The 27499-nt window shown below is 41.3% G+C and overlaps 1 protein-coding gene across 7 annotated transcripts in view; it reads left to right on the plus strand.

Annotated features, from left to right (window-relative positions):
* The window catches only part of sdk2b (sidekick cell adhesion molecule 2b), a 235910-nt gene that overhangs the window by 32531 nt on the left and 175880 nt on the right, over nt 1-27499 (plus strand). Inside the window, exon 1 of one of the 7 annotated variants that reach the window (XM_053854719.1) lies at nt 16335-16345. The exons of the other annotated variants lie outside the window; for them this stretch is intronic. The gene's annotated coding sequence lies outside the window, so the exon portion shown is untranslated. Of the gene's footprint in view, nt 1-16334; nt 16346-27499 lie in introns of those variants that run through there. 7 annotated transcript variants of the gene reach the window in all.

A 27499-nucleotide genomic window follows, 5' to 3' on the forward strand; every position in this document is an offset into this window, starting at 1 on the left:
TATTAGAACTATATATATATATATGTAAGAGGTTATATATATATATCTATATATCTATATCTATATCTATATATATATATATATATATATATATATATATATATATATATATATATATATATATATATATATATATATATATATATATATATCCCTCTAAGGTGTTTCTCTTTTCCATCAATTGTCTACTTTCCCACCGAGTTTGAGCTAACGACTCTGTGACTGCAGAGACAGGAACAGAGACAAATGTAGACGCAGGGACAGGACTCAGCATAAAATCCAGCTGTGGGCTAAATGAGGCCAATTCATCATTGTAAACTGATTTAAGGAAGTGAATGCGTATGCTGACTTGGCTGATCTGGCGATTAGCGCAGTAATACCCCAATCACACCGGGACTCTGTAACAGAATGGTGCTTTTACAGCTTTAGCGATCTAGTGGAATGTGTATGAGTATGTTTTTGTGATGCTGTTCCAATATCATGGCAGATCTTTTAAGAAGGAGAAGCCTTGAGGTACTACTACAGATTAGGTCAATGTTCTTCCATGTGTAAAAACTCCAACTTTATTTTTCTGTACGACACTGTGTGTTTTAAAATAGTTTCATTGTACAGTGTATATAGTGTGCATGACAAATAAACATCTTGAATCTTTAGGTTGCTTGTCCAAGAGCCCAATAAGATCGGTGGACAAATATTGGAGGCTGATGCAGATAAAAGTTGATGTGGACAAGTGATAGTTCTTGAATTCTCTGTCTTTCTCATTCTCCAGGAAGAGGTGGTGTGTGGCTTTGGTTGTAGTATGTGTTGTAAATTTGTATAAGAGAACAAGTTATGTAGCTGACAGAATGGTCTGTTGGCTACAGCTACTGTAGTATATGGAATGATGGACTTTGTCACACAAGTAGGTGAGAATGGGCTGACTTGGGTCGAAGTATGAAACGCTGTCAAAGGCCAATGGATTTGTTAATGAGCGTTTTATAACTACCATAAGTGATCTCGCAGTGATGATGGGCAATATAGACTTAAAAAAAGATTATAACGATGAATTTTGCCATTCTGGTGATAATGACATGATAATTCAATTAGAATTTAATTCTTGACATTCTGTCCTGAAAGCCCTTTTGTTTTACAGTCAAGTAACTATCTGTTCTCTTCACTACTGGCGTCTCTCACCAACAGCAAAAAAGTATGATTTTATGTTTAAATATAATAGTTAAATAAGCGTAGGCAAATCAATGTCCCATGGTTCTGACACAATCTTGTTATGTTGGTAACCTCACAGACTGTGTTGTGCCACTTTTATTTTGAGGTGAAATTGTGGCTGTTTTGAGCTTCGTGGCGACTAGCAAAAGACATGGTGTAGATGTTGGGTTAGAACTTCCAGTGTGACGTGACAATGATTTATTTATTTATTTTTTTGTGGGCATGTAGACAAGGCACAAGACCCTCCATGTGTTGATCTATGTTGGAAGTCAAACAACTGCATCTGGAAACTTATTTGGATGGGTGATAATCCACTCATGTCATTGTTAGAAATGTGATTAAAACTATGATCAAGCAATATCCTCCAGACTCTGCGCATTGTTTAGGCGTTCACAATGCCTGGTTCAATGTAATGTTTGTGAATTGAGATGACAAGCAAAGAGCAGCACGCAAGCCCAATGCTGCAGGTACAGTGTGTTGTGTGCTTCTGTTGATCTATTTACCATCAGATGTTAATTCTCATTGTGGGGACTGTTTTGAGCTGTAAAAGATGTATGTTACTCAGTTATCACATCTTTGTACATTTGGCCTCTTACCTTCAAGTGCCGAAGATTGAGTGTTAAATTGACGCAGATGAAGTTTCCTGATGTCCTTCCCAATATTAAAAACAATCGAAATAGGCGTTTTTTTCACTAAACCATTCAGAGTCGGCTTCATAGAGGCCACAAAACAATGCAATTTTCTGGAATGAAATTGAGTGGAATTTTTAGGACTCAGTTCATTTATTGGGAAAATAGTAATTGGTGAGTGCAAGAACTGACCAGTTTCCAACCACCTCCTTTTTTGTGTTGCATTGTTCTGGTAAAAACCACGGTGACTCAGGAAGTGGTGCTCATTTTTTTATTTTTTTATTTTGTTGTTAATTTGGTTTCTGTGGCCTTAGTCGTGAAGGCTTGACAAGAAAGAGAGCCGGCACAACCCTGTTATTTAATTTCCATGTATAGCCGTGCAACCCAACCACAAAGTCAGGAAGGACTGGCTGTCTGGCGCTGGTGTGGGTGGGGCTCGCCCGGAGAGGACGATGGGGAGAGTGAAGTCTCACCACTGCTGCTGAAACTGCTCTTTTCTGGTTGTGACTCAGCATAAGGTTTTTGTTTAAACTGTTAAATACAGAACCAACTCTCTGTCTGCCATTGGGTATGTGGTAGCCAGAGGTATTTAAAGACCAGACATTTGAGTATAACAATGTATTCCGGAGAAGAAAACTCCCCCAGCACTGGAACCAGATCAGGAGTGACAGCCACATTTGTTCCCACTCTGCTAAAGAACCAGAGCGGTGGGGAGGGGAGTGCACATCCCCGGCCGACTCTTTTGGGCAGATGAAATGTTTCAACGTCTTCTCAAGTATGAACATGTACACAAAACCTTCGCCTCATCTTTCATCACTGTCACTCTTATACAAGTGATGTTGAGATAAACAGACGCTTGAGAAGTTATACCAGCTGCTTGCCGAGGCATCAGAGGGTGAAAGGTAAGGAGGAAGGGAGCAATGAAAGACTTTTTTACAGCTCTGGCGAGGGAATATGGCACATAAAATACAGCACTAACATGGTAAACTGCACTGCAGAGTACACTGTCAACAAACATGCCTCACTTTAAAAGTGAGACAGAGTAGTCGTCCACAGTTAATACCTAAATTACAAAGTTCATATAGCTGACAAAGAAATATGTACATTTCATCTGTATACTAATAGTCATATTGGTCAAATCATACTGATACAAAAAAGAAGTGTCACCAAGAAGTGACAGGGTGGAAGCCAAACAAAAATAATGTTGTGGCCTGTTCAATTGGTCAAGATTAATTCAACAGTACTATACAGCACAGTACTGTGCTGTGGATCACACTAGTTCTCTGTGTCAGACTGTTTGGTTGGCTGTGCACAATGAAAACATACAATTACTTTGTCTTCTAAAAGGAACATACTGCAGCTGGTTGGCTCTACATAGCTTATTTTACAGTACTGTATCATGGTGGTATGAAAGTGTATCAAGAAAAATATCTACACCTACTCTGCTCTTTTTGATACGGGTTGACACTTAGAATAGTTAAAGTTTGCTGGATATATATAACAGAAAAAATGAAACACATTATATAAATATTTGTATCCGTTCTCAATTGAAATTATTACATTTAATTCTTTCTTTTTAAATACACACACTTGTATATGTTTGTTGTTTGTGGATCCTGCTCTTTATGATAGCTTAATTTGCATTGCCAGCACTATGCTTTTGAACAGTCTATGGCAGAACAGCAAAATGTGTCCAGACTTGGTTCTGTTTTTCCTTATTTACAGTTTGTGGATCCTCAGTTCATGCACATTAGCGTGGTATCAGTAACCCTTCATCCCCTCTTCACCTCTGTGCCAGCACACATTTTGATCAATCACGGTCAAAATCACGTACTGTAATTCACTTCATTTGCGCATGTGTGCCTCGCTTTGAGAGCCTGCAGTCCGCAGCCATTGTAGACTCAAATCATTCGTGTGCACACATTGTCGGTGTTGGTGAGCGGCAGTGAAAAAGGTGAAACAGTGTCTCACCACACATGTTCCAGCAGTTGTATTCCGTGGTATTTGATAGATTCATATGGTAGTGACAACAAAGTGGGATACCACACAAGTCTACACTCTGTATAATGGAAGTAATGGAATATGATTTATGTGCTGATGCTTGGTTTGGTTTTGCTTATGGATGGTTTGCTTAGGATGCTTATGACAGTTAGCTCTGTCATAACTGCTTTTTTGGTGGTTTTGCTGATTTTTACTTCTCCAGAGTAATGTCTGAAATTTGCAGTTATGGTTCTGACTTTAGGTGAACACTCCCTTCACATAATCCTCTAAATTCAAGTGGGATCCACAAAGTGCAAAAGCTTAGCTTCAGCGGGCCAGTAGCTTATGGAATCATTGTTTTATCTCTTGTGAAGAATACGTTGTATTTCCCAGCCCAAATGTTATATTATCTGGTCAAAGTCATTCCAATGACCATATCCAGTTTCACTTGAATGTTTGTTTTCACCAAGGTAGAATATTAGAGATTTATTTCATGGAGGGAATGAAGTATTGGCAGATAATACCAGCTGTCGGGAACTATTGGCTGAAATTAGCTCAGGATTTACCGCCGTCACATTCTAGACATCTCGCGGTGTGCACCAGATACATTACCAATTCGTGGACTCCCGGGGACCAAATGAGCTCCCGTCACCTGAAATCTACACAAGACAGAAATCACTCAATATATTATTTTTTCTGTAGTACTTCCAAGATGAGTTATCAGTCAAGCTTCTTTCCCCCCCTTCCTTCCTCACATAATCCTCCCCACTGGGGCACATTTTCTCTGCTAACTTGGTCACACATTAAAATGCTATTCTTTGGCTGATTTCAAATCCACTTTTCCTGAGCTTTTCTAAGTAGGTCGCCCATCTTAGTGTGTGACAAGCAGGCAGAAACCCTTCCCGAGCAAATGCCACGACCTGGACCGTAATAAAGGGCAATGAGATGTTGATCTGTCCAGAGCACGTAGCAGCCTGAGCAGTGGGACTCTTGGGACCTTACTATTCCACTTCTTGAGAGTCAACATCAGGCCTCATGTGGCATCCCATGCCAACTGGGTATTCATAATAATTGGGGGCTGTGGTCGCCTTCCTCTGAGACGCAGTGTGAAAGCCTGTAGAGTGGACTGAACTCATCATCAACTGCTTACTCATGCGACAGCTGGGACTTTATTATGACTCCTGAGTGCCTGAACCGAACACTTGCCCTTTGTCACAAATTCATTGAAACAAGAGTGCATCAAACTACTTGTGACTTGGGCCACAATATACCAAACGGCTCACGATATATTTTTGGATTTATGATGAGCGATTGATAAGCTGACACAAATATTTTCAGCAGTAAAATAATGATATATTTTATGATGAGAAATTAAAAATGTCGACAAATACCTGGTAACAAAAGCCCTAACTAAAATGGCCTTCCTCAGACGGGTGGAGACCTGGAGACTAAGCCTGGCTGATAACCCCATTCGCAGCTCCTCCCCTCCTCTGTGATGGTATCTCCACCATCGTGCTGTATAACACATGGCTCAACATAATGAGGGCATTCCCTCTTTAAAAGTGGGACAATACTTAAATTCTGACACTTCTTCTGGCCAGAGGAAGAATAGACATGTCTCTCCCTCCCTCTCCTGCCAGCCTTCCAGTTCAGCCATCTATACAGTATTAAAGACAAAAGTTGCAGAAAAGAGATTATCTTGAGTTACAGTACTCACATTTAACAGCATCAGAAGAAAATGGGACAGAAGCTGCAGAATGCTCACCATCTGGCTCTGTTCATGATCGTCCCAGGCTACATCTACCTTCCTTGTTCATCCATTTTAAAGCCGTGGCTATTGAGAGTGGACACCGATTAGTTGAAATTGTGGTCAGGTTAAGACCATAAAATAAATATGACTCATCCCATGTTTCATTTTGAGTCCACCAAATATGTTTTAGTTGTGAGTGGCCTGTAAGGGACCACAGCCTTACGTCCATTCTGCACATTCCATTATGCCCGCAACCCAAATTCCCATATTTCTCCATCATGCTTGTGTCTCCTTGTGCCTCAGTGGTTAGTCATTCCTGCGGTCGTATGATACGCCTTGATTGAAAAATTCCCTTGGGCCCCAGTCTAAGCCGCTCTCCCAGTGGACTCAATGCACAGCTTGCGCCGCATGGTGCAAAAAAGGCTCTTGCCGCACCACTCAGCTCATGTTTCCTTATGTCTGGGAGGTCACACTCTCTGACCCAGATGTTTCCTCTTGGTACATTTGTGTTTTCTCTTCAAACAGCCAGCACCCCCAGAGGAGCCTCTCCTCCAATAAGAGTCCATTTCTGTGAATTTTCTCAGGTGCTCCTCTGATTCATGGATTTAACTTCCTGGAATGTGGTTAAAATCCCTCAATAATTCATGATGTTCAGATTTATCGTCCATGTGGTTTCACTTTCGAAAGAGTTCATAATTCAAACACGCGTGACAAAAAGTTGCATTTTGATGAACCTTGATGCCTTTTTTTTTTCGTAACAGGATGATGACCTCTGTAGGTGGCATTGCTATTGACTGACTACTTTTTTAGTTGAGAAGGAACAGTTCTGCTGTTACTCTCAAAAAGAATTTCACCCTATCTCAAAGGCAGGTGTCAGACACTGGCTGAGAAACGCGACAATCGTTGAAGTGGTTCTGTGTTGCTGTCAGAGCCCAGTGTGCATGGTCGTGGTTAAGAGTGGGTGCACGAGAGAAGTGTAAGAACACTGACCTTGGTTTTCTCCAAAGTCCATTGTTCCTTCACACACTTTGCCAAGTTAGAGGAAATGAACAGTATTCTATTGTCAATTTGTTGTAAAACTAAAGAATGCCACAAAGAAGGTGACTTGGTTACGTCAGTTTGGCATATTTTTGGCTAGAGTCCATGCAGTAGAAACATGAAAAGTTGGCTAGACTATCCTTCTATTTGTTCTGTGCACTCACTGTAAAGTCTCTTCTGAATGACTTCAGTTTAAAAACAACAACAAAAAAACATCCCCATTTCTGTCCTTCTTGTGGTTCATTCTGTCTCCAAAAACAATTCAATGCAAAGGCGCTTTGGGAACTTGGCTCAGCTCATGTTTCAAACTACTCCCGGGTCACTCTCATGTGCTGCTGTGCCATCACTTGAGAAAGGGATCACAACATACCACACTTTGGCGTGGCTCATAACCCGAGTTAAAGCCAGCTTCTGTTCCTGCTGAGAGCCACACTCCAAGGATGTGAGACTCCGATCCGTATTTCTGTTCATGTAGTCCCAGAGTGAGAGCTGAAGGTCAGAGCCCGACTAATCCAGCGCAGCATTGTTTCTCTTTTTACAAACCCTCCCACTACGATTAATCAGAGCTCTTGAAAGCAGCCAGTAATGACTCCTGAGTGCATGTAAAACGCTCCATCCAAAAATAAGCCCATTTATTCACACAGGCTTTTTGCAGTTTATTATTCCGTGTTCATAAGCCATTGTTACTGTGTTTGTTTGGCGTCAGCTGTGGTTTAATTACTTTGCTAATCATCATTTCAATGGGGCTCTGGTTTTTAAAAACACTGGCAGGTTAGAAGCGGCTCATAATTCATGTGCTTAAGCCCAGTCGATGAATCTCGCCGCTCTCATGTAAACGTCCCATGTGGGGCAACCCATGTATTTTTAACACTAGAACCACCCACTGCTAATGAGGAAATTAAAAACATTTTATCAGCTGAAAATGGGACACTTTTTCCCCCTCAACTGACACTGTGTAAACATGCAAAGAAAGAAATTTCCAAAAAAAAAAAAAAAAGAAGAAGCCAGACAGACGCAAAAAGAAGCAAAGTGTTTAATCATTTACCGACTGTTAGAAGAATGAAATGAAATATCTGGGACAAATGAAGGATCAATCCAAAAAGCTGTCAGGAGATGCATTTGGTTGTTCTAAAAGCTTCGTTATCTACTTCAAGCTCGCGCTCTGATCCACCGAGAGGGCGTCCAAGTGTGTTTTGATCTGTTAACTCCAGGTTTGAAGAGCTGAAACACAAAGCAGCATTTTAAAGTGGCAAACAAGATGACAAACCGTCCTACAGCACTCCCACTTGGGCCTTCATTTTCTCCATTGTTTGGAAATGTGACTTGTCGTCTGTCTTTGTAACATCATATTCACTTGGTACGTAGCAGATTATAATTCCTGGAGTCGGGCGAACATTTTGCCCTCAGCTTTTCAGGAAAGGCAAGGAATATCACCATCCTTTCCAAATGTCAAATGTAAGCCTGATATGACTGGTTATTTCACTGTAAGTCAATTCAGACCCTGCTTCTTCTTGGAGAGGAGTTCAGCTATCTACAGATGCTTGGAGTGGAATTGTTTGCTTCGTAAAAACAGTGTGTTCATGTGGTGTGGTATCCCACAAGGAGAGATCTGTGGTTTTCCAGTGGATAAGGTGGTGTGAACTAAAGCATGCAGGACAGTGATGTAGAATTACAAGCCTCCTTTTATTCATGTGGGAGTAGTTCTTAATTGAAATAAACAATGTGTCATGTTTTTCCATTCACAATGGAAGTCTGATCAACTGCAGTATATGAAACGCTCCCACTCATCACTGTTAGGTTTCTCATTGACATCATGGTTTCACCGGCCTCTCACCCTAAACCTTCATCCTTAAATTGAGGGTTAAACGTCACCAAACAAAGCGAAATGTCCTCACAAGGAGGTGTTTTTCCAAGGGTTGGTCCCCACAAGTGTAGCTGCACAAGGCACACACAAGCGTGTGTAACCCTCTTGAGCAGTTATTTTCTTATTGGAGAATTGGAATGGAGAAGGATTCATCTGAGTCAGAATAAGCAAATTAAAATAACCAGTGTGCAAATACAGATATTAAGGAGATGACCCAGAAGACTAACATTATTCAATGACACTTATTCAATATTAACTGGCAGATTTTATAAAGAATTTTTGGCAGTTATCTCAAGTGGTCATGAGAATAAGGCCATATGGAGCATGGGGTTGGAGAAAGCACAGCACAGGCGACCAACCCTTCTCCTGAAGGGTTCTATATTGTTCATTGAGGGAGTTGTTCATGGTACTCCTCTACGATAAGCACTTTATGTGCCCTTTTTATTGTGCTGGGAGAAGAGACTTCGGGTTGGAACAGCCTTTCCAGACCTTCTGGAAAATTATTGGTCTATAAAAGCAAGTCTGCACTATTCATTTGGTCCGTCGTGACTTCAGTTCCTCATGAACGCGAAATGGCACAATAGCAGCCGAGGTGGCTTAAGGAAATATTTGCGGCCAGAACAAGAGCAACAGATGTTCCTTAAATCAGTCGGCACCAGGAATGCCGCCCGATGAACGAGGTCGGAGATGGTGACCCCCGCTGCCTTGATATCTGAGCCCATACCAGAGCGGAATTTCTTTTACAGCTTAATTCTCACAGAGGGTGGTGGGTATTATTCAAACATTAGCCTTTTGCTCCAAGAAATATTCACTAAAAGCCTCACGCCGTTCTGTTCGGCCTCAGCGACGGGATTCTGGCGTAAACCTAATCACCACATTTCAATTTTCTTTCTTTCCCCTGAGCTCATTGAATCCGAGTGACCATGACATTCACGCCTACACCATCATCCTTTGGCTTGCAGCTTGTGGAATTACAATGTGACACCTCTTGACCTTCTGAGCAGCACCAGATACATTTCCCTGCCCCGATGGCTCACCGAGAGCAAACGTGTTCACTTTTTCTGCCGTCTTCATTCTCTTGTAATTCCTTATTTCTGCTGCTTATTCTCCATGAACATCTCGTTCAGAGCACCTTCTTTCATCCTTGCAGCTGTCACTTGACCTACACACACTGCAAGTGTTCCGAGCCTGAAGACTTGTGTGAACTCCTTTCATGAGTTGATGTTGAAGTCATTTATCGGACCTGCGTTTTTCTTGTATTCATTAATCCTTGTGGTCCATTTATGCCTCTCCCAAATTATCAGGTGACAAAATTTTATGTTTGTATTTAAGAGGCAGATTGAAAAAAAGAATCATTCTAGCTTTCTAAACTTAATTTAAACGTTGCATGGGGCCACATTGTATACTGTTGTGAGGGGCCGTCACGCTGAAAGTCAGATGAAAAGTAGTCTTAAATTCAACTCAAATTTTGCCACTAAAACAGTAATTTTTTTCCTTGATATTCATTGCTTGAAATATACAGTTACATTTTCTGCAAAGATTATCAGTATCAATTGGACAAACATTGGAAGGTCTTTTTTTTTATACACCTTTAGAAGTATGTGTAAAAAATAAATTACATTATTTTTTAAACACTTTGTCAGAAGGTATTTTTCCAAAATCTATCATTTTAGGTACAAGATAATGCTAAACTGAAACATCTCATTTAAGATTTGAACTGTGAATACCTATGGGGAAAGAAAAACAGACACATAAAATGGGGGAAAATAGAACTTTTAGATACAATGTATATTGCAGGCAAAAGGCCGCACTGTGCCTGTATCTGATTTAAAGGCTGGCATTAACATCAAACTCACCTGTTTCATGATTTATTTTGACTTATTCTTTTAATAGCAGAGCTTCTGGATTTCATCCTTAACACAATGTGTATTTTGTAGTCCACTTTCATCGCGTCATTGGACAGAACAGTTTCAGGTCACTCAATGTAAATGCAAAACGCTGCTTGGTGATGGTCTTCTGTCACTGATGGCGTGCTTTTCAGAACACAGTAAACCCGCCTGAAGTAGGCATTTCTCTTGCTCTGTTGTTATTGTCGCGTTTCTGATCTCTGCTGTGGTCTTTCCTCGACCCCTGCTCCACGCTGAACCCAACTTATTCTAAACGCCAAACAATCTGCCCAACAGAGCAATCGCACAACACAAGGAATCAATGGCCAAATGCCAGCAGTATTATAATCCATTTTCTGTCAATTTTATCGACTTCTTGCTGCAGCCCTACATACGAGGATTGATCAATGGCTTGAGTTGAATTGATTTCAGGCGTGTGTATGCAGAGTAAGTGCTGCTTTATGTGCATGCATTCTAGGTATATCTACAGGAGTTGATTCGGAAAATATAATAGATATTTCCTGTATTAAATAGTTGTGTCTGTGTTGCGACCTCCATGTGCCCCTGAGCAAGTTGCTTTATTTGCCTTGGACAGGAGCTTCTGATTTCATCAAATGGCCCATGAGAACTTGACTTAACTCCTTCCTGCCAGTTTGTTAGATATGAGCATTTCGCCAAAACTGAAACTTCTTTAGATAGAAGCATTTATTTCAACACCCGTCCACTGACCGTGAAGTTCATTGTTAGAAACTTGTCTTTCTCTGCTCATGAATTCTTGATGGAGTCCTCCATAATTTAAGGCAGTGGACACAGATTTACACAGCTCCCACTGTCATCTGTTTGTTGGGTGGCATATTTAATATTGGTTTAATATTTCATTTTGAGTTGAGTGTGTACCTCTGCAACTATTGATATACAGCATTAAATAGTTGGTATAGTAGTAAATAGTTGATCGAGTCGTATTGCCTGAACTGACTGAGATTCATAGTGTTATAGCTGCTTGTCGTGCTTCCCCTGCAAAGTATATTTTGTTGCATGTGTTGCAGGATGCAAACGTCACATCACAAAGTAATAAAAGTTCCACACGTCAGACATGTTTGATGTGTTTTTTTGCTGTGGGCGGTTTGCTGACGCGGTGGTTTGGAAAGGGGTGGGTGACACGACCCAACACACATGGCATGACTGACTGCTGGCTGCCACAGTTACTAGATTATTTTGACTGACAATGAAGGGATTGTCGTATTCCGATCACTTACTTTTGTAAATCACAAAAACGGTTGTCGTTCCATCTGAGCACCGCTACCCCAAAGTATTTACTGTCAGGCTGCTATTCAAAAAGTCCAGAAAGGAATTGGGGTTAAAGTGGGAACGATGGAATAATGTAGCATTTCCGAGGACAACTTGCCAAAAACGTCCAATTTCGGTATTTGAAGGAAGAAATTGATGCTAACATGCCATGGAATCCAATTTCAGTGTTGTTGGAGGAAGCTATACTTAGTTTCTTCACTGTCAGAATATTGATGTGTCAATGATAGTCAAACATCCACTGTTGTGCAATTTCCTTCTTCCGTCGCCACGATTCCAACCCCCAACAGGAACGTCGAACAAAAAACCTCCACATTGGATCAACACACATGAGCCAGTCTGTTTACAGACTGTCATTGTGTCAGAGGTCGGTCATTTGGCGAGAGCTTCATCTGGTGCTGATGGACCATATTGTTGCCCTCATTCTTTTCCAGCTGCCTGAAGAACAACACCTAGCATGGATAATTTCTCATTTCGCAGAAGCGTCTGCCAGACAATCGTTGGGTTCAATCCTGTTCTGTAAAGTATAAGCCCGTTCTACCGATCCCTCTGGAATGGTTAAGAACTTTCCGTCTTCGAACAGACCAGATCGTTTTAATATGTCTAGGCTTCACATTTTATATTAGCTTTGGGATAAGACTTTGTTTTATTTGTCTGACTGTTGATCTGTTTAGAAACACAAACACAGAAAGCAATAAAAAGTGACCCTCTGGCTGCTTTTAGCTGTTTTCTTGGGTAAGAATTCATCATTAGAAGGGTTTTATAGCAAGACTGAGATTTTAAAGCCTGATGCGGTTTTATTCCCTTTTTTTCTAAATCAAGTGACAAGTGGCCTAATTCATCATCTTCATTCATATATTTTTTTCCTCAATAACCACGATTTTTTTTTTTATTCAAAGATTTAGCTGCATCACTGCTCAATTACTCTCCGAGCAGATTCAAGAGGAAATGTTAAGTTAAATAGGTTGTGTGCACCGCATCATTAAAATCGTGGCCTATCCAATAAGTATTTGTAATAGAAACTGAATGAAAGCCTGTGCCTTTTATAGTCTATTTTCTTTCGTAACGTCATAGCAATTGTGCAAAGACATTGACATTAGTTCCTTTTAATACTTGACAGTTGTGTGCACTGTTATGTCAATGGCACAGCGTAGCTCTGGATTTCAAATGTGCTGATATGCAAAAATGTACAAAAGAAGAAGTAGAAAGAACTGAAAAAAAAGAAAGTTAGTTTTAGTCTTAAATGTTGAGCTTGATTAACTTTGGCCTTGCGTGGATGCCCAGTGATTGAAAATGATTTCAGCTAGATATTTAAAAAATGGTAAGATGAGGAAGGGTCACTGGAGGGGTCTGAGCAATTCTTGATACAAAGAGGCTTCAGGCTTCTTCTTTTCACGCGGGATGGTCAAACAAATTTGGCCTTGCGCAGCCATGGTGCCAGTCACGTTGCGTGTTCTATTGAGTACCGCAAATTCCCGACTGTAGAGCGCACCTGAATAAAAGATGCATCCAATAAATTTTAAGATGAACTACTCTGGTCACTAAGCCACAGGTGCGGTCAATGCTGTAGAAAGATGAGTCATCCATATGTGTACCTGCTTAAAAATATGTGAGGATATGTAACGTAGTAAGACTCCTCACATCAAACCAGTGAAACTGCAGCTGTCTTGTGTACATTAGAGCGCTCACTGCACTCCCATGTGTTGTTCTGTTCCACTGACTGACCGCACTGCAGCTGAGACCTGCTGTGGAGGCGGAGCTCGAATATAAATACCTTGTGATTTCATCATCTGATATGACATGCCTCTATATCTTGGCAGCAAGAAGCGCGTTTGCCCATTAAAATCCATATATTAGCTGCATTGTTGTTTAAGCCACAGGGCTGAGAGCGTGAGAAAAGGGAATGGCTAAAAATCCGGAAATTATGGTACATGTGATTTGCTGCAGATTTGGAGGAACACCAAGGTGTAAGTAATGGTTTAAAGAAGCGAGAATGATGGCGACTACCTAGCAGTGAAACCATGTACCTGTGCTGAATGGCCAGATCTGTTTTTTTTTTTTTTTTTTTTTTTACCATATTTCAAGATGTGATTAAATATTCACATGTCAGGAGGCCTTTCTTACCAGAGAAGCATCAGTGGGGAATGGGAGAGAAAACTCATAGTTACGCAGGAAAACTCGTGAAACATATGATGGGCTCGCGACGTAGCCTTTGTATACAGTAGAAGACACATTGACCCATGAAAAAAAAAGGAATTCATTCCTTGGATTAAACCTTTCAACACGCTGACACTCAGAATGCCACCTGACATCCTAACCCTGTCTACTTATGTCCTGTTGTATTAGCTTATCAACCGCAACGCAATTCTTTTCAACACATGCTTTGGTTCTAATTAAAAAGCCAACCAAGGACAATGTGTCGGACTCAACGGAAGCGAAAGGTGTGGAGTTGGACGCGCCGGAAACCAAAGTGGTGAAATGTGTCAAGATAAATGAGAAAGAGAAAAACAGACGAGGGAAGTAGTGAGAGAAGATCAAAGTGGCGTGAGGGATGTGTCTGCGTGCAACGCTGGAAAAAGCACTGCATGGCGAGGAGTGATGAGTCTGTGACAGCTGCAGCATCATTAGTGTATGAGGATCAATGCTCAAGGCTCTGGTTGGCTGTCTTTGCCCGAGCCAGAGTTCTGAGGTCATTTATATGGGTATGGTCAAGCAGCTGCTGCAGCACCTTTATAGATGGCCTGTCTTGCTCTCGCCATGTCTGTCATTGCCGTCAGCAGACTGACGCACAAATATTTCTGCTCCCAGACTCCTTTGTCTGATCTTTTCTCCACTGATCTGAGGTCAGTGTCCGACTGATTCTGCTCACTTTGAGCGTTCAGCCCGACCAAAGACTGACAGAATCCTCCCCTGAACGGCAGCTTTTCCTGATCAATGCCTCCCACCACAGGAGGTTCTGTCATACGAACGGGTTCTTGTCCCCTGTTGTTCAGGTTATTGGTTTATCAATTCTAGTCAGTCGGCAGTAATTTGCCCGCCGCTGCCGATGTGTGATTAAAGATCCCCCACCACCAAGAGCCGTGCAGCTGGTGACAACCGCACGTGGTCTCCAGACACTGACATTCAATGCTTAACGGCTCAGACACATTAAAGAGCAAGCGCGTCGTGGGCTTCACGGCATGTTCAAATGCTATTCCAAAGTCTGATTGTGCTCCCAGCATGCAGATTCGCAACACCCCACTGCTCGACAAATGTGGCTTTTTAATAAGCCGCAGCTCGGTGTGGCAATGGAGAAACCGTGATTTGGAAGAAGAGGGGTTTGAAGTTTGCCACACAGCTCACCTTTGATGTGGTTAAAAAAAAAGAACCAGAAAGTCTTGACGCTGAAGTGGAACACAATACTTTCGGTCTTTTCAAGCAGCTCAATGTTCAGGGGCAGAGAGACAAACACACCAGATGTTTCCAGACTCCCTTCATTCAGCTATTATTCATAAGAGTTCAGAGTCGGGGCTGATGATAGGAATCAAATGTGAGAAAAAAAAGAAACTGGCTTCTGCTCCTGTTGCTTTGAGAGTCTCATCACTCCTATGTAACATTTCAGGAAGATTTCCGAAGCAACTGTCTTCATCTGGATCTTCCTTGTGATGACGGCATCCCCTCAGGACCTGCACAAAAAAAGCTCCTTATGCGTGTTGAAAGGTGCAACTTTCTGCATCCATTGTGCGGTTCTTCATCTAGATCACAGGTGTCAAGGGACACCATCTCACCCATCAGGCGTCTGAAGGCTGACTGCTGCAGTGTGTTTCAGCTGACATCTGATTGGTTAACTTATCTGTAGAACAAAAACCTGCACCCACCTTTGTGGATCAGTTTGACATTGCTGATCTAGACTGCTCATTCTTCACCAAGTTCTCTGTTTTTAACTTTTGACCACAATTGGAACAGTCAAAAGACAACAGACGAGTTGCCATTGTGTCCAATCTGAGTTCACAAATTGCTTAATTTCTCAGTCTTTAATTCTACTATCCCCTCTGTTTCATAATCTCAGTGTTACGTGCACATTTGGCAGCACGGTACAAAAGCTAGGTCGCATTAGCTGAAGACGAAGGTCCTCGCCTGTAATTATTTCATTTTCGGAACCGTCTTTAGAGAAAGACAGATGAGAAAGGTGATGACAATAGGCCGTCCTCATGTCTCATTTAGAAAATGGGACTTTGTGCTCTGCTGTCTGCTGGAATTACTCCTCTTTGTGTCAGACGATTGTGTGGTATTCTTTATGGTTGCCGCTGAGAGCTCAAATTATGACTTTTTAATACAAACATTGTGGTGATTTGTAAAGCAAATGTCAGGGTTTTTTTTCTCCACTCCTACAGGTTTGGTAAATGCAGATTCTGGTTCAGTCTGATTTTTTTAGTGTATGAATTGTATTGTGAAACAGATTTGGGGCAAAAAAGTAAACTAGCTGTGACTGCATTTTTGCAGGTTTTAGTTCACGCTTCTGACTTTCCTTGCATGCCCATTTGGGTAGAGGCCTAGGGGCAGGTCAGCAGGACTGTGCACTTCCTGTATTAACAATATTGAATGAATTATCGTGTGCATTTGATATGTGTGTGAAATGAATGACATTAAAGTTGTTTTCTCTCTCTCTCTCTTTCCCCCTGGGTGCTGCTCTGGTCCGTCGCAATCCAAGGTAAGAGTCCACTCCATTCTTATTACGCCTGTTGCTAGTACTTCTGCCATGGTTCACAGCAGGTGTAGAGGTCTGAGGAAATCCTCACTGGTATTCTGAACAAGACCAAATTGGTGTTGAGGCATTCTGAGAAAATGTCTCCAAATATTGGAAATGCAGACAAAATGGCCGTCAGAAACACACTTAGCATTTTTTGATGAAATGTGAGATCACACTCTATGAGTAGTGACACATTAGTATTAACTAGTGAAAACATATCTTTTGATCAAGTATGTGCTCAGTTGTGACACCGAGATAGTCAAACCTAACTTGTGTGGGTTTTGGTGATGAATGAGTGAAAGACAAGTGGCATGATCTCCTGATTTGTTTTTTTAAATGATATTTTACACTTCTACACCAAAAAACCTTCTTTACTGAGCATTAACTTAACTAAGAGTTGCATGCACTGTTTTTTTGGAGGATGGGAATTTTAACACCTTTCCTCATCTTTTGCTACTGGGCTAGATTTGACCCACATACTGCTGTTTGCCTTTTTGGGGTTCATTGAAAGTTTGATCTTTTTTTAACATCATGAATGCCTGCAATTTCATATGGCTACCCTGAATTTGTACACCATCGGGAAGAGGCGTTCAAACATGCCGCTTTTTCCAGTGATGCAAACTACCACAGAAAACACACACCGCAGATTTCAGTCTCAATAGCTTCCCCGTAACCTGAGTGACTGGTGTTTTGGGACATCATGATACTAGACTTTCTGTAGCGGATACCATTAGCTTTGAATATCCACAGTCTTTGATACTTTTTCAATACCACAACTTAAATATTGCTAAATAAATTAACCAGAGCAAAACTCATGTACTTCACGTTCATCACTTTATTACAAACTGTCAATCTTGTTGAGTGTTTGAGATCATTGTACTGAAATGTTGTTGTGCACAGAATTCATATTCATATCGCAGCAAAAGCTTCCGTGAGATCATTTCTGTGCCTCTGCAAATGTGGTGTGCTGACTCTATAACCTGAGTGTAATGTGACACGAGTTACTGGAGCTTGAATTCTTCATTTAGGGACACTGCACTTACCATCTTGCAGTGGTCCAAAAACATTACAACCATTGCAGTGAGGAAAAGATGGAAGGAAGGCTTGCACAGAGCGGGATCGATAATTAAAGGTGTTCAGCTTTATATGACATATGGTTATCGCAGCATCATCAATTATAACAGCATTGTGCATAATAATTCTCCTGAAACATTCTTTTCCGCATAAACATCCTTCCTCACAAAACCAAGTTTAGTTTTCCTTTTAGGTATTTTGCATCCCAAATTGCAAAAAAAGTAAAACTCAACCAGCGCCAGGTTCTGCAGAGGTTTAACATGTCAGGTTGCCTGTCCTCGGGTGTTTTGCCAGGTCTAAAGTTTTGAACAGTCCATGCTGCCTGGAATGCAAAGTCAAACTGCCAAATGTCGACACAAGCTACTTGAGGGAAAAGTAGTAGGCAGAGCCAAAACAAGCAGGTTTCGATGCACATTTTACATGTCGGTATCGAACTGATCAGCACGTATCTGTTTGATAACCCTGCTGCTGTCTGTGGACAAACAAGAGCCGCGACTCATGCACATTCTCAGCGGCACTCCTGACTTGTGGTAATAGCCTTCACAGCGACGTCTGCGTTGTGTCTCCAAACAGCCTTCTTAGTTCCCTCCACGACAGACATGTATGGGCCTTCATCCGTCTCTAATTGCCTTCGACCTCACACATCATTTGTGTTTCTGTCATAAAATGAATGTTAGAACGGCGTCACTGGGGATCCATAAACGTTTTCCGGACTGTGTGGATTTTATTGCCGTATTTAGAGCAGTCGTAAATATAACACGCCGTATTAGTGTAAGAAAAAAAAGGGAAAGAAAAGGAAACACCTGCTGCCGATGAAATTTGAGGTACGCTGATGAACAGATTTTCGTCCCCTGTATTGAAAACCACAATTTCATAACAAAGAATTTAAAAAAATTGGTTGTTTTCTGTGTTAAAATATGTGGTTAGAAAGTTTCTTGTGGTGATGGGTTGCCGTTTTCCGTCCCAAACCCCAAAAAGCTTCAAGCAATGGTGCGTTCTGATAGCTTTTTCCCAGGACCAGTCCGAACCTATAAAGCTACTTCAGACTCAGGCCACTGTCCTCATCCAACTCTGTCTGCTGCTAGTTCCCATTTGTTTTCATTGGCAGGTATTTTTTGGAGCGCAGCGTTGGCGCAGTAGTAGAGACGCCGTTGAATTAATAATCTCAATAATAAATGACAAATCCATTTTCAGCCACTGTCTGGGAGCAACCCAATTTCAGTATCTAGAATAAGTCACCATAGACAGTGAACAGGACAATTCATGTTTAATATGCAAGCATGAATAATACCTCCCGGCCAAGCGTTTGTCTTCTTGCGTTCTCATTTTATTCAAATCCTGCCGATCGTGCAGTTTTGGAAGCAGTCTCAAAACACACTATCGCTCATGTTCTTCTGTACCGGCTTTACCATGCACTGGCTGGTGCCATGGCCCACATTGCCCGGCCATGGTTTTTCAAAACCATTAAAGCGTTCACACACTAGCACACGTCGAGCCGCTCGCTAACAACGACTACCCGCTGACTTGCAGGAACAGTTGTTGCTGGTTCCCATGCTGATCAGAACCGTCTCCCCGGTCAAGTAATTGCAACATTCTCTGGTGGTGTGGAACTTGACACATAAGAACAGTGGGATTAAAACAAACCGCTGAGAGTATTATCCTGTTCAAATGCCTTATGAAGTGGAACAGGTGGCTGTTTCCTGATTACAAATCCAGCGCCGCCTCACTTTTAGCTTTTGTGGACAGAAGGTTCCTCGTGATTCAGTGAATGAAGAATGTGAATATTAGATAGTTGTTTGTAGCCTTACGTAAACATGTTTTAACTCCAGCATCTTTTTCTCCTGGAATGCAATTTGCATACTTTTGTGGCATGCACTTCACAGCCGTTGAATAGTTCAATTAATAAATGCCTTCATTAATGTCTCAGTTTGGGTTATAGGAGCTGATATATCTGTGTTTGATATCCTAAAACTCCCTTCAGGGTTTATGCCTTGAGGCGATTCTTTAAAAATGTGTGTCTTTTACACTGTTCTATCATCCCAGCTTTAGCATAGTTCTTAGCTGAGACTCTTAGTGTTTTCTTGATGGAAAAGAAGATGGTGACGGGAGAAGGTGTAAAGCTGTGACTAAGGTCTTTCTGGGAAGACAAATTTATTGCGACAGCCAGGGCATTTGCCATCAATGCCATCTGACCCCAGTAACAAGCTCTCTCATGAAAAATGCATGGACCTGCCTGGTGTGTTTTGCGCCCGGAATATTGCCCGGTAAAATCGTAACGCTGGATCTTGTTACAAAGTTTCAGTCTGAACTTTTCTCTCCAAGATCACATTTTTTTTCAATTTCACTAGTTCCCTGTTGTATGTCATTATTGTAGCTAAACCAAAGAGCAGTAGTAGTTTCAGCTCACAAGCAACACTCAATCCATTCCGCACTATGGGTCAAAACCAAAGCAAGTGGCTTATGCATTCAGGTGTCTTTGTGAAACAAACACCAAATACATTGTCAATGAAAGTTCAAGGGTCAGTGATTTGACTTTGACAGTGTTTTGTAGGTTCATCTGGATTTCTGAATGGTATAAGAGTTTCTCTGGTTCATTTCTATTCAGTTGCATACGACAGCCTCCTGCGGTTCCCTAGAGCTAATTCCAGTCTATCATATAATTTAGAAACAGTAAAACTAAAGTAGGAAAATAATATTGAGTAAAGGTAAAGAAAAATACGATGTCATTGGCCGCTGGTGTCTATTCAACAGAGTTTCTCGTCCAAGGTGTCAAATAGTGACTAGCTTCTAGTGACTTTTCTGTCCTTGAGAATTGCATGTTAATACATGAGGCTTTCAATTAAACCACATCCTCGCCTGCCGTGGTTAATCCGGAAGCTGTGGGTTGTGCGTCGTGTTAGAGAAAGAGGGGGCTGGGTTAGCAATGGGATGGGACTGTGTGTATCAGTGACAGTGCCTTCCCTTGAATGTGTGCCAATCCCTCTTCTTGGAACGTTACATGCGGAAGGAAAAAAGTCTTTTGCTTCATTGTAACGCCTATGTGTCCAGTGGAAGGTTGACTTTGGTGTCGACACTGGGTGCGAAACTTGGGAGTGACAATGGGCTGGTCCATTAGATGTACATGTACTTTTGATATATGTAGTTACAAAAAAGGTAGTGTGTGGCTGATCAAAGATGAAAGCCTGAGGTTAAGGCTGGACGACAGACATATGGTATTCAGACAGCCATACTGTATAAAGCAGCTGCTCCTCTGCCACATGTTTGTGCAGGTGACACCTTGGTATCTATTTCTTGGTCCACCACATCCACATACCAGTAGACCTGGCACATCGCATGTAAACTCATCAAGCCTATCAAAACCAACAAAAACATCATGGATACTTGGATGACAAGCTCATTCAGAAGAACGAACCTTTTTAGATCTGGCAACTGATTCAAGCTTTTCAGTTTTCAGGCACCAGGAACCAAATGGAATGATTCTACAGGAGGAACCTTTTTAATCCAGAATCAAATGTTGAAACTAACAAGAGAAACTATGAATACAATGACTGCTGCCTCCTCACTCATATATATATATATATATAACTGTTCATCAGTTCAACTCAATTATTTCTTTTACACACTTCTATAGCAGAACAATAATAATGTCAGAACATGTAATATGTTACATTTGCTCTTCATACTTTCCGGGAAGGTTTTGCCTGTCTTAAAATAATGGGTGGCAATAATGTACTCATTTTATTCTTCCTTTGTTGAAATATCGTTTCATAATGGATATCGCCAGTAAGCCAAAAAAATGTAACTAGATTTCAATTTAAGACCATACTGCCCCTTCTATAAAAACCATTGAAAAGTTCACAATGTCACACACACACACACACACACACACACACACGTTGAACCACTTGCTGATAACAACTGCATACTGTACCTGCCGGCTTCCAGAAACAGCTGCCGCTTGTTCCCATGCTGATCAGAACCTCGCCACAGTCAAGTAATTGCAACTTTCTGCTGGTGGTGTGGAGCATGACGTCTAAACAGAACAGTGGGATTAAAAGAAACCAGTAAGAATTTAATCATGTTCAAGTGCCTGGAGAATTGGAACTGCCGGTTGTTACCTGATTACAAATCAGGCTCCACTGCACTTTGAGCTATTTTTTACTCACAGGCTCAAAGTGGGTGTCTGGACCATGAGCCCAAAACATTCCTCATGACTCACTGACCTCTGTGAATAAAGGATCAGATCATAGACTAGTTGTTTTCACCTGAAGTGACAAAGATTTTTTTTATGAACTATACTGACTATAGTTCATTAAACAAACATCTCGGTTTGGGTTGTGGAAACTCATATATCTGCACGTCATATCCAAACCCCACCCTCCAATGAATGAGGTGATTCTTTAAAAATGTATGTCTTTTACAATGCACATCTTCGCTACTGAATGTCCTCTGGGTAATACCTGTATTGTGGTTTGGCCGTGTCTATTAATTGAATTGTATTATGAACATTTCGATGACATCTATTTCATAAAACATAAAGGTGATTTAAAAGTAGCTGTTGCTGCCTTGGGAAAATAAGTCTCATGCACTGGGCAGCTGGTATGTTTCCGTATGAAAAGGTGCGACGATTTAAACTGAGGTGAGCTTTTTCAACTTGGGGAGATTGCTTCTATATTCCAGCTCCTCTTTCAGAGTTGGTTGAACTGGTCCTAGCAACACATATTTGGTCCTGTCTGGGACAGGATGTGCCACCTTTGATTGGTTAGACACTTGTTCACCATTGCTCTAGTCTGACCTGCGGTCTGAGTTCGCCCCATTTCACTGTACTGGTTTACTGTCTTGACAGAGAAGCGTGCGAACAACAATGTTACAATTCGTGAGCAAGTGAGTGCGTTTTCATGGCGCTGGCCAGAGCAGACACGGCACGCTGACTAGCTCGTCGCAATCCCATCTCCTCACAGCGTGTCATTTCTTTGCTTTGTCCCCGAGGCGGCGCGAGTCGTTACTTAATCACCTCGTACAGTGAGAGAATAATGTTTAGTGCCTCCGGGAGACTAATTAACCCTCATTAAAGACCAAGAATGATAATAGAAATGTGTGTTCCACTGCCAAGTTGGCTGGAGACCACTCATTCTTTTGACATGCTCGCCTCCTCTCCGTCCTGTCTCCCCTTTGTCCTGCTTTTTGCTTTGTTCCGTCTTCCCTTGATTTTATTCATCTCGCTGCTCTTTCACCTGCTTTGCTGCCGCAAGTCATTCACACGTACAATTCATGCTTTTCCCCCAAATGTCTATCTTTCAACCCCTTTTTTTCTTTGTGGCGATTCTCTTTTCAACTTCCCGGTTCATCTTCTAACTTAGTTATTGTCTTATTTTCCTGCTGTGTCCCTCACAGTCTTCACCCAGCCAAACATCAGCCCCTGAAAGCCGATGGTCGCCCTGAGAATCTGTGCAGTGTTCTTTTTCTTTACTAATCCTTGAGAGAAGTCCAACACTGAGTGTCATCTTCTTGCACGTGTTTCTCTTTGCTGTTAGTAATGATCCACAGTAAGTGGCCATTAGAGGGTCTATGAGTCCAGTATGCTCTTATTGTTATTTTCATCATTATCACTGGAAATGACCAGCCTCCTCTCATCAATGTATAGAACTGCTTATTGTTCCCAGGCCAATACACAGGAAATGTTGAGACTTGTTGGTAGCCATTCACAGATTTGTTGAGAAATCCAACACAAGAAGCATTATATGACTTAAATGCATTAGACATGCATTTTCTAGAGGTCACAAAGCAAAAAACATTTTTCAAATCCTATGATCTTTTTTCATCAACCACGCATTTTCCTCCCAAGCCAACATTACCTTTGAGTAGTACACATATTAATGAACTCAGTTCCCAATTGTTAACACTGTACTTATTATTAGTATTAATAGTGTTTATAATTTTCAAGTTCTTTGGACTCATTGCCTTGTTTCTGCGCCTGTGTCACACCACTTCTTCACCTTCGGTATAACTTGTTACCATCGTTCACTACAGTTCCAGACAAATTGGAAATAGTATTGTATCCTTTTCCAGGATGGATGGATGGGTGGCTGCTCTCTTGATTGTTTTCTTGAGCGGCAGTGCTGAGCAATGGCGTAATTTGTTTCCAGTGGTTTGACACAGTGGATATATAGCTGCAGGCATGTGAAGATGGTTTTGAGAAATAATGTCTTTTTTTTGTTTGTTTGTTTTTTTTTTTTTTTACAAGAATGTTCACTTCTGACACCTGAGAGCTGAGCACATTTTGTTCGAAAAGGCTAGTACTTTCTTTTCTGATTGTATTATCTGTTCTACCCAAACAACATATGCATGAATTCTGTTTTTTTCTGATTTCTGTTTTCTTTTATGTGTCATATCACATTGCACATCTGCAATGATGTGGAAAGGTGCCACAGAATATCGTTAAATAATGGGTACTAATATTTCATTAATGTAACTGAGTTGTATTGAACTTCACTTGAGTCATCAGGATTTAAACTGGTATTTCCAAGGTCAAAAAATATTTCTAAAAAATCAAGAACTTGAATTTAAGTACATAACATGTCTCTTAAAAAAAAAAAAAAACATCATGAAAATGTCCTGGGTGCAATTTAGAAGGTCTCAAAAACATTTTCAGTCTAACTTTGAAATGTTTCCATTTTGAAGACGCTATAAAATAACTGCAAAAGGAAACTGAAGTGCATTTGCGATGAATTGATCGAGCGCAACCAGCTGGCCAACTGTGTGTGGGTGCGGTGTGACTGTGGAGCATAGCAGCGGAGAAAAGTAAAAGGAAACCCCTCAGCAAAGCCAAATTATCTTGTTGCTTGAGAAGGGTTATTGCATGCTCAACAATTTGTGAGAACGAACAATTTAATGCGTGGTTGAAGCTGGCGGATGGAAATCTATGCCGAAGCATCTTCTACAAGAATATTTTGAAACTTGAGACATTGGGCTTCAAGGAATTGCCGTCGACCAGCAAATGAGAAATTCATAAAGCAGTGATAGAATGCCTGCAGCTGACACTCTATTCATAAATTGAAAACTAAATCCTTGTTATCTTTTCATTTGCTTCTGTTAATACATTGGTTGCATGGTCAGACTTTATGGACATGTTAAGGGTGACTGGATAATTTAAGAGAGAGATATTTTTTGTAAAATAATAATTCGGAGAAAACTATTTGTGGTCATAAATACTTTCCCTATACTTGTGAACAAATTGACTTCAGTCCTATTTCAAGGTTTCACCTTTGACTACAAGTCTCACATAGCATCAGAGTTGCTAAACCCTGTTGCTGAACAACATTTCCTGTCTATATCATGTTTCCCACACAACCTCAGCCCAACTTGTGCCACGTGACTTAAAAAAAAAAAGATGAAAGTCACTCTGACTACTAATGACTGATGAAATCAGATGCAATCTTGTGAAAATTAAAAGTGTTTTCTGGGGGCCGTACTTAATGTTGGTCCAAAAGAGTATCAGCATTTGCCCAGTGGATTGTTGTCCCGCAAAACACAAGTGAAACGATGAATTTTGCATCCACATTAAAACAGACGTTTCCTTTGAATCCTATCTCTGCTGCTCTTGGCTTTTCTTTTTTTTTTTTTTTTGTTTTATGATGTACACATTCCATCACCAGCAGGAAGCTATCCGGCTTCTCCATCTAACAAAGATATATCAAGGAAATGACCAAATACATTCTGACACGCCCAAATAAATGTGACATAATTGAGTTACATTTGCTTTCTGCGTTAACCTTAAGAGTGCATTTTGTTCCCTTGTCATTCCTTCACTGCATGGCGCCCTCAAGGCACGTTCTGACGTCTGGCTGTCTGATTTGGCACCCATTCACCTCATAACCCTACACCCTGAAGCAACCAGAAATTCTACAGCCTCTTCTCCCTGTCTATCCATTGTCGTTTGCTGCCGGGTCTCAATCTGGCAGGTGCCCTTCCGTCACAATCGCTTGAATGAACGTCCAGATTTATTTCACGCCTTGAAGGCATGGAAGGAGATCGGCAGAATGTATAGCTGTGTTTGCAACAGTCCCGTCGGAATCCTTTTGTTGTGATATCAAAGAAATATTATTTCGATCTGTGATATAATTTGCTGTGATCTGATACAACGCTGCGTGTCACTTCCTCCATCTCATATCTGTGCTCGCCGTATTCTTGTCTGCAGTATAATAGACAGTTTTCATTCCCTATCTCTGAGCTGGGAAAGCGTCGGCTTGCTGATAATCCTGTTAATGCTAAAATCTGATTATTGGCTGTAGCTTGTAGCAAAAAGCCAGAACGTGTGTGTGTGAGGCGTGTGTGGCGGTGTAATATCTGGCACAAATGCAGTGATGGATGCACTTTAAGGGGAACTCCTCTGGATCTTTTAAGCCACGTGAAATACCAATCTAAGCGCCAAAATGCTCTCAGAGAATAACTCATATCCTCCAATTGACTGTGCTATATTTGTGTCCGCCACTACCGCGACTTTATGCCTCACCAGATTTACTATTTTCAACCTCCTACCTGTGTGAATTGAAACAGTTTAGAGATGAAAATAGCGTTGGCATTCACATTTGTTAGTAATTGTCTGTCTCCTGCAAGCGCAAGTTTTCTTTCAATTATCAATATTTCCTCTATGTTTGTCTCTGGAGCTCACATGAACATTCTGTTAACCTTGACTCGGCTCACTGCACATTTTGCTCTCCTCGACACTTGAGTGTTCTCTGTGTGAACTGAGAAGGAAATAGCAAAATGCTTTGACATTGAACCATTTTTGGCACCTTTTGTTAACCTCTACAAGTCATCTGAACTTGAAAATCCCTTTCAAATAAGTATTTCTGCCTTCCTTGAAGTAAGTAAACTCAGGTACATTGAGAGTAGTGGCTGCTTCGGCTAGGTCTACACAAGATGGCCATTTTGGGGAAATGTCCATGCAGATAGACTAATGAAACACGAACCACGGAAACAGTCCATCTCAAAAGCTGGGGTCCAAATAAACGGCTTATTAAAGAGTGGCATCCTCGCAAGGTTCTCTGGCACTTATGAGACGTCTGTTTCTGAAATTCCTCTATTTTCGAACGGCCTCTCAGCTAATCAACATTGTCGATAAAATGCTCATCATTTGTGCGCCGTCACAGTTTGACAGGAGGCGAATAAACGCTTGCTGACGGCAGTAATTTATTCCAGTTTCTGCGGAGTTTCTTTGAAACCCTCAAAGTAAGACTGACAAGATAATGACAAGCATCTTTTTTGGAACACGCTCACTGTTTACTGCTCTGCATGACAAAAAAAAAAGGTCACATATGCAATTCAATCCAAAGTATTTTTAGATCTTTCTTTTTTTTTCATGTCATTTACACTCTGATTACAGTGCTTATTATGTGTTTTGTGTGATTAATTGCTCCTTCAGGACTCAGATGTGTTGCTTAACTACCAGACTGTATTAGAATATCTTGGCCGAGGCAAAAAGTCAGCTCAGGTAAGGGTTCCATATTGGCAGTCGCGCCCGTGATATTGCGACAGGCAGTAGTCCAGGCTGAGCTCCATTCCTGGCACTGTAACCAATGGATCCCTCTGGCTCCGGATTCAACATCTGTCTGGTAGATACCCCCTCAACTGTCTCCTCACTAAGCCCAGTGATCAAGCCAAGTCCCTGTAGAAGTCTCCGCAGATGAGAAACAACTAATGGTTTCACTTAGATTTGGCAAGTGACCCAACTCAAACCTTCTGCCTGCTTCCAAAGCAAAACACGTTTTGGGTGCATTGCCTTGCTCTTCACCCCGCTCCCATCCTTTACTGTCTTCAGGCAACTTTTTATCTGCTCACGCTCAGTTGCTGTATTTTAGGTGGCCACGGTATCAGTCATGTGACTTTAAGCTTTAAATATCACAGTTTCCAGAGTTTCTGAAATGTTTTCATGTAACATATTTAATCTGACATTTTATCAGCATGAGCGCGGCTGATCGTCTCACAGCAGCTTTTTGATAGCAGTTAGAGGCCTGTGGGGGGCAGAGTGCTGTCAAACCT

Source organism: Synchiropus splendidus, chromosome 1 (genome assembly GCF_027744825.2).
Source record: "Synchiropus splendidus isolate RoL2022-P1 chromosome 1, RoL_Sspl_1.0, whole genome shotgun sequence".
Lineage (NCBI taxonomy): Eukaryota > Metazoa > Chordata > Actinopteri > Syngnathiformes > Callionymidae > Synchiropus > Synchiropus splendidus.